Here is an 8,381-nt window from a genome sequence, read left to right as displayed (position 1 = left end):
CCTCTTTTAGTTTAAAACTGTTACCCCTTGGCCTGTCGCTACAGGCCCTGCTAAAAAGTATGTGTGTTCCTCCCCTTCCTCAGGGCACCATCTCCTGGCCTGAACTTTCTATGAGACATATTGCTAATTCCACCTGATAATACACCTTGGGAGTGGTGATCATGTTGTAGACGATCTCTGGATATCCTGGTGAGCCACAGACCAGAAGCTGAGTTACATTTCATTAGCACTTATTCGTCAATGCCTCAGGTACCCCTTTGGCTTCAAACCCTGCCATGAACCGCAAGACTCGCAGCACCCCATGAAGAGCTGGGTCGCTCTTAGATCTTTGTGCAGCCAAAGGAGGGACTCGGCCAAGGTGACATGAGCCACAGCAGGCAGCATCCTCCTGGTACTGCCAAGGACCTGGCATTGAAACACGTTCTGTCACTGGAGGAGAGCAGGTCCCACCTATGAGAGGAGCGGCGATGGAAGGATGCTGACGATGCAGCCTGCTCAATTCCCCAGCAAAATATAAGCACCCTGTCACCTGCTGATGACCTCTCACGGAGGAACAGCTCCTCTGACAGTGAAGCACACTTGCAGACCTTTCAAACACAGGCTCCTTCGACCCCTGCAGTTATCCTTGTTTGTATAGAAGAGTACATGGACAGGTGAACAGGGCCAGGTAAGTCCCTTCCCCGGGAGGCTTCGGGTTTGAAGGCGACGTGAGTGCGACAGCCCCGTTCCCCGACCAACTGGTTTGAATAAGTTAGGGGCTAAAAATCTGGAACATTTGTTCTTGTGCATATTAACGGTCATCCCTGGGTGCTGATATTTATCTAACCAGGCCATCTAAATAATTGGAAGGCATATGCACGAGTTCAAAGCCGTCAGCTAAGCTGCGTCGCCTTCTTCTGTCGTTAGATGTGTGCGTGTCAAGCGAGGCAACCTCCGACAGGTCTTCAGCCTGATGGTTTGTGTTTGGGCAGCTTCAAAGTCCTCTGCGAATGGATGCAAGGTGCTGCACTCAGAAACACCCTGCCCCACAGAAATAAGCAGGAAAGTATTGTACAGAGCTGGTCTTTTTACCCTATTTTTTTAGAAAAAACAGAACTGCTGTTTCTTTAACAAGCACTGATGGGCCACACACAAATCCCGCCTTCCCTTTTTACTCCCTGCAGCCATGTGGCTGTTGCAGTGGTACTGATAATTTAAACATCTCACACTTCAGGCAGGTCCCTCATGGCAAAAAAAGAAAATTTAATTGAAGTAGTTCAGACAGCATCTCCCTCTTTTGCTCCTTAGATGCCGGTTTTACAAAGGACATTTGTTTATAAGGCTCAGCTGGATTTTTCTTAAGAAGTTCCCTAAGCATTTCAGTTGCCATCTGTGCACCTTTGTTGTTCAAGTGCATTAGCAGAACTTCCCCCAGTTCAATCTAAATTGATAACTTTATCCAGTCTCCACTTAATATCACCGTAGAGCAGCTGCTTGTGGAGTTGTTTAATCTCCATTAGAGCGCTTTGGTTAAAATCCAAGCTTGCATCCATATGAAAGCATGACACGAGCAAGATGCTCTGCCTCGGCAGGGCTTTGCAGGCCAAGGGTGTCTGAGGCCGTTCAGAGCTGGATATTTAATATCTGCTCGAAAACCAGCCTGGCTGCGGGTCTCCCTGGAGACCTTGCGCTGCCGAAGGAGGTGATCCTCTTTCCTTGGTGCGTTTTGCACCCCCAGTTTATTTTTTCCATCTGAAAGTCATTTTGTGAGATGCCGAGAACACCGTGGTGGGGTGCTCGGTGCCAAAGCCGGGAGGGAGAGCGGGTGTTTATTCAAGGAAATAATAGGCTCTACGAAAGCCTTTCGCTTATTCATCTCAAGTGCTTCTGAAGGGATATATGTTACACCTTGTTTTGTCTGCAGGCAATGAAATGTGGATGCTTAGGCTCCCTTTAAATTGTCTGATAGAGAAATGGAATCTAGATTATTTTTAAATCTCTTTATTTTGTTTCTACATCTTCCCCTACATCTATCTTAGCTGACAGCTGGGGTGAAATGCCCATCAGAGAAGTTCCTCCCCAAGATTTATTACAGGGAAGAGAAATTCTTTTCTGGGATAACATTTGCATATTGGACAAAAAAAGAACTACTTTCATCATTCGCTCCTTGATAATTTTTCATCAAACAAATAAAACAGACATGAAGTATCAAGCTTCCTTGGTATTACGGTCTCAGTCTTCTCTCTGAGTGTAATACTGTTGGGATTACAGCCAGAAATCACTCTTTCGCATGACCCACTGCTTGAGGAGAATGATTACTCCCTGTAACACAGCTGGGTTTTTCTTTGTGCTCTGACCCTACCGAAGACAACAGCAGCTTTATCATTGATCTTGAAGGATTCAAGCTTCCAGCTCCCGTATTTCCATCTACATTAGGTTTTGGCTGGGCTGTTCCTAACAGACCTTAAATTTAAAGGAACTTACTTGATTTCAGCCACCAATTACTATCGTCCCACCTTGAGAAAGTCCGTCCTTACCGAGTCACATGTCCCATCAGGAAAGGGCAAGAAAGCAGGTCACAGCTGCAGGATGCTGTCATCCAGCCAAAGCAGTGAGTAACCCAAATTTCCTGTGTCCGTGTCCCCTGTGGCCACCAGGAGTGATGTAGGTGGAGCAACCGTCATAGAATCACAGAATCACATGGACCAGCCTCTCTTCTCAGGACATCGTGGTGGGATGCAACCTAATGTAATCCTATATAATGTAAAGGACAAAAAGTGGCACATTTTGGCTGGGATTACTCTCTTCTAATTTTAGCTCTCTAAAAATTAAACCCCCAGGCTTGAATGACTGCCCACACCTTAAATACAGCTGGGGCAAGGCCAGCGCAGCCGCGGACATCCGGATCCAGGACCATGACCTCCGCCAGCGAGGGAAGAGCCGTGCAGCATCCCCGGGCGGTGGGAGCCAGACAGTCTTGCACCTTGCAGAAGCCGTGATTCCCACTGCGAAACTCGCGGCAGCCCTCCCCACATGCTCCGCTTGCTGAGAGGCAGGAGGACTGCTCCTGAAAACATGATAATAACCTGCAGCTTATTTTCTCCAAGTTTCTGAATTTCCTGGGGGGCAGGAAGGCAGGGGGACATGACCGTTACATGGGAGGAGTCTTCTCCTCTTGTTAACATGCACTTCATTACATGCCCCCCTCAGCATGTGTGTCATTACATCCCTCTCTACACCCCTGCACCTACTGTGGATGCAGAGAGCCCCGAGAGAGCCCGGCACACACTGCCAGAGGCAGCGCTGATGCAGACGTGGCTGTGCTTTCCTGCCTCCTCCACCTCATTTGCAGTGACCAGGCAATATTAAGACATTGTGTTGGGCAAAGGGGGTAAAACAAGAATAGTTTGGTCTGTGCTGTAAAACACCAGCATCCCTCCTGCCATCCTGCCTGGGAGCAGGCTCCCTGCCTTGGCATCGCCGTCAGCATCAGCATGTTTGTCCTCATTTCACCAAGTTCCTCCGTAAGCCCAAGACCTTCTACCCTGATGGAGGCACTCAGCATCTGCCACCTCCGACTTAGTCTGCATCATCGTTATTCATAGAATCACAGGACAGTTTGGGTGGGAAGGGACCTTTCAAGGCCATCCAGTCCATCCCCCTGCAGGGAGCAGGGACATCTGCAACCAGAGCAGGTTGCTCAGAGCCCCGTCCAGCCTGACCTGGGGTGTTCCCAGGGATGGGGCATCCACCACCTCTCTCGGCAACCTGGGCCAGGGGTTCACCTCCCTCAGTGTGAAAAATTTCTTCCTTCTATCTAGTCTGAATCTGCCCTCTTTTAGTTTAAAGCCATCACCCCTTGTCCTGTCGCAACAGGCCCTGCTAAAAAGCCTGTCCCCATCTTTCTCCTCAGCCCCTCTCAGCCCTGGCAGCTGCAGGAAGGTCTCCCCGGAGCCTTCTCTGCTCCAGGCTGAGCCCCCCCAGCTCTCCCAGCCTGTCCTCCCAGCAGAGGGGTTCCAGCCCTCGGAGCGTTGCTGGGGCCTCCTCTGGCCCCGCTCCAACAGGTCCGTGTCTTTCTTATACTGAGTTATTGCTCTTGTCAACTCTGTGGCTCGCCGTAATTAACTGGGACCCAACGCTGTGGTGGCTGTGAGGGTCCATCATCACTCTAACCCTGGAGCAGTACAACAGCCTGATGGAAAGGACTTTCCCCTGTCATGTCCTCTAAGGTTTTCTTGATTTTTTTTTCCACAACTGACTTCCTGAGTGCGTTACCCACATTAAGAGACTTCCCCCCTCTGAACTGCACGCATTACAGCGCTCGGTCCTGTGTCACAGCATACCGTGAAAAAGAGCAGGAGCCTGGCGCAAGTGGGAAGCCACCCCTATGCTCCCGCAGGCTGGGCTCCAAGCATTAATGTTATCAAATTACAGCTAACGGGAGCAGATTAATGCACAGAGTGTCCCACGCCGCTGGAGGAATTACCGTGCCGATCAATGCGGCGTGGAGCGTGTGGCTGTGGGCAGCCCCAGCTACCCCAAATGCCATGAGCTGGGGCCGTTCGGGCAGAAAAACATGGATACAGCTATGGGATCAGTTGGTATGATCTGAGAGACACAACAGAAGAATAGTGAATACGGAGTGAGGTGTCCTCTGGGTGCAGGGAATGGGGCTATCCCCCCCAACATGGGCAAAATATAGTGGAAAAAATCTGCTTAAAAAATATGCTGCCCCAGTGCTGGCTTTTCAGCAAGGATTTAGCATAACACTTGCCAACACCCTTCATTAAGGGTGAGACACAGGAAAACGAAGCAGCTAAGATGAGGTCCCCCCCATCAGGATGCTGATGGAGGACCCCATCCGTTATCTTTCTGCTGGGGCACTGGGGGCTGGACCTTGCATGGCAGCAGCTACTGCAGGCAGCGATTGAGCAACGGACAGAAATTTGAGCTTCGCAATGAGAAATTCTGGGGTGACTCAAAAATGGGGCTGCCCAGCAAAAATAATGTCCCCAGCTAGCCAGGCACCATCACAGTGGGCTTTCTGTATGCTAGAGCATGAGATTTGATTGTTCAAATGTAATGAGAGGACGTTCGCTTCGTTTGCAGTGAGCGTTTGTCAGGCTTAAGGGCATTGCTCAAGGGGAGTGTTGACAACAAAAATAAGATTATTCAGCATTTCTGTGGCATTTTACATTTTCAAGATGCCTTTCAGGCACTAACCAGACATTAAACATGAGCTAATCTTTTGTTACAGCTCCTCTACAGCCTTTAGACGGGATTAAGACTCAACTTGGGTGGATACTGCAAAAAAAGAGAATAAATTAAAAATATTCAAGTGCTTTTAACGAATTTAAAAGGGCCCATACCATGGTCCATGTGTTATGAACAATAATGAGCACTCACTTCACATCAGGCTTGTAAGAATATCCTGGGCAATGTTGAGTCAATGCAATTGAAAACTAGTCAAAGTGGTGGCAAAATCAGGAATGTGAAGAGCCCAATGACCAAACCCAAACGCCTGCACCTCATCTGAGCACCATGTTGCCCTATGCGGACTTTGGGACCTGTCTTTGATGAAGGATGGGCTGTGACCACTGCTGTCACCCAGCATTGGGTGCCAGCAGAGGGGAGAGCAGTCCAGCATCTTGGTGGAGATGGGTGAGCTTCCCTGGGTGGGCTGGGACAAACCCCTGAAATCTTGGTTCACCACCTGCAAAGTGTATATGAAAGCACTTCCACAACACACAGGGATGCTAGAAAATGCTCAGATTCAATAATAAGGGTTATATACAGGTCCTTGCTAAGGAGCGATGAGGTTAATCGCCACCAGTTTTGGTTGAAGATTATTTTCTGGTGTCCTTAGTGGGTTCTTGCGTAAATGGCATCAGGGACCTGAGGGATCAGCAGCACCTGCAGGTGATCCCAGAGGGGATGGTTGCAGGGTGCCCACTCTACTGGGTAGCTTTCTCATGAGATGGGTTTTGTTCATGGGAATTTTCTGGTTTCAACATTTCCCTGGACCACGTGCCAGCCCGGATGTGCCCTGAGCACCCCCAATAGGGAGGGGGAGGTTGTCCCCTCCCAGCAGCCCTGGGAAGGTTCTCAGCACTTTGGGAAGCCACCGTTTCCTTCGATGACTAATGGTTCAAGGAGCCTTGCTTTTGGGTTCAGTGTTTTCAAAACAGAAGAAGTCAAAGACCATTAGTAACGTCCCTAAGCCAGAGCGCGACTCTGCATTGCCACACAACTGACCACAAAAGGGCTTTATGAGGCCGGAGCCGGCGTCGCCAAGGGTGAAGCAACTCGCCTGGCGCGACGTCGGTGGCGAGGCTGGGAGCTGACTCGGGAGATCTGCGTACGGAGTCCAGTCCCTTAACTGTAGTCCTCTCCTTCCTCTGGTGCTTCCTGCAGTATGGCTGCGGGGGCTGCTCCGGGCAGATGCTCTGGGAAGCAGAGTAGCACTGAGCTACGCCTGGTGACCTTGACCACAGAAGCAATGGTCGGCGCTGCCCCCAAGGAGAGCATGGAATGGGGCTCCTCAGCACCACAGGGCTGCCTGATGTCCTCGGACCCACAGCAGACCCTGCTCAGGGTTAGGGCGTCACTTCCAAGTGAGTTACGTTGTCCGGCGTGGTCCCCCATGTGCAGTTACGTGTAGCCCAGCACACATCTCTCCATGGCCCCGCTTGGCTGGAAGATGCTGGTCCTGCCGGTGCCGGCGATGAAGCAGATGGAGGGGAGCGGGAGAGCCACGTACTCAATAATTCCCATCTAGAAGGTTGCCAAGAGGAAATGCACTTCCCGTAAAGTAGGCGCTGTTACCGACTTGTTTGCTGGAATTGCTTGAGTGGTAATTAAGCTCCCTTAATATTGATATATTTAAATAGTTTCCAAGCATAATAAGAGTCCTGCCCCACTCCCCCTCTTTTCCAAATTTCTGTGGCGAGCTTTCACTTTGAACAACGGATTATCTGGACGGGTGTGACTTGCCCACGTCTTGTTTATTGTACAGCACATCCAGATGTTTTGCTCTTGTGCACGGTGCATTCGGATGTGCTGACTGTTTGATGATGCACAGCCCCGTAAGGGAGCTACATGCGTCTGTTGTGCAAGAAAAAAAGACTAAATATATATCTTCATTGTGCTGCTTCATGTGGGAGTCTGCTGGTCACGACTCCCAGCTCACGCCTTGATCCCGATGGGGTAACGCACAGCGGCGTCAGCATCAGTCCCACAACATTTGTCTTTCATTCGTTATTTGTCAGAAGTCCCGAGACACTCTGTCCCAAGCACGGCGGCCAAAAAAGACCATTCCCTTCTTACGTTGTTTCAGGCATGGGCCACTCTCATGAATGCTGCAAAAGGAGCTTTGTTTTTTTTTTCCCAGAAAAAACATCTCACGCTAAACACGTGGTAGGAATCTGGGTTACTTAATGCCCTGAGCAGTCCCCCTTTTGCTTCTGTCTGTGGGATATCCCATGCGTGAATTTATCTTGGTGGATGCAGACCCCCAGATTTGTTACCTTTTTCCCCTCAAAATAAACTCCCTTTTCTCCTATGCGTTGCTGCAGTTGTTGGTGCCTGTATCCCTCTCAGCATCCATCCAGAGAAATGTCCAGGCACGGCTTACACAGACTCCTGATCTTCCCAGTCCCAGGCAGCCTCTGGGAGGACTGGTCTTTGCAAACACTTCCTTGGGTTTTCCTCTCCACCCCAAGATGGGATTTTTCTATCAAAAGTGCTGGCTGAGCCCAGAGACAACCTCTCTTTGACTTCTTCTGCTCCATGCCCAGGGTCATGGTACCCACGCAGGACATCCCGTGGGGCAGCTCTCCGAGGGACAGTGGCGGTGGTAAGGGACCCATGACTCTTTCCACCAAGCAGGGTAGACAGGCACCTTGCAGAGCATCTCCCCTTCTCCAAGAGGCTGCAGTTGTGCAGCCATCAGTCCCCACCTTGACCCGAGGGCATGTTTTGCTGAAGCTGAGCATCATGGTGGCCAATTTGCTACGTTGCCTTGGGGCTGAAGGAAAGAAGAGTTGTCCACCCCTGTTCGGTGAAAGCCAAAACAGGAAAAACTCTCATGCAGGCCACAAACCAGCACGGCAAAGAGGGGCTGGAAAATGAGCAATTTCCCTCGGAATCTCTGTAAAGGATGAAGGAGAGACTGCTCTTTCTCCCAGGGCTGTAGTTGGGTTGCAGTTGCTTGCACAAAAGGGCGTGTGTGCGTATTTTAATCTACGTCAGAGGGATGAGAAAGCAAAGAGAAAGCCAGCAAAGTGCCGGGGAGGTATCAGAAAGGGAGCTGGTGAAATGCAACGTGAAGCGAGGGAGCGGGGAGGCACACAGGGTGTGCAGGAGTGGCTCCAGGCAGGCTCGGGCTTGGGCTCAAGGCTGTT

This window comes from Phaethon aethereus, assembly GCF_964289735.1.
Source record: "Phaethon aethereus genome assembly, chromosome: Z".
Lineage (NCBI taxonomy): Eukaryota > Metazoa > Chordata > Aves > Phaethontiformes > Phaethontidae > Phaethon > Phaethon aethereus.
Note: the sequence above shows the minus strand (reverse complement) of the source record.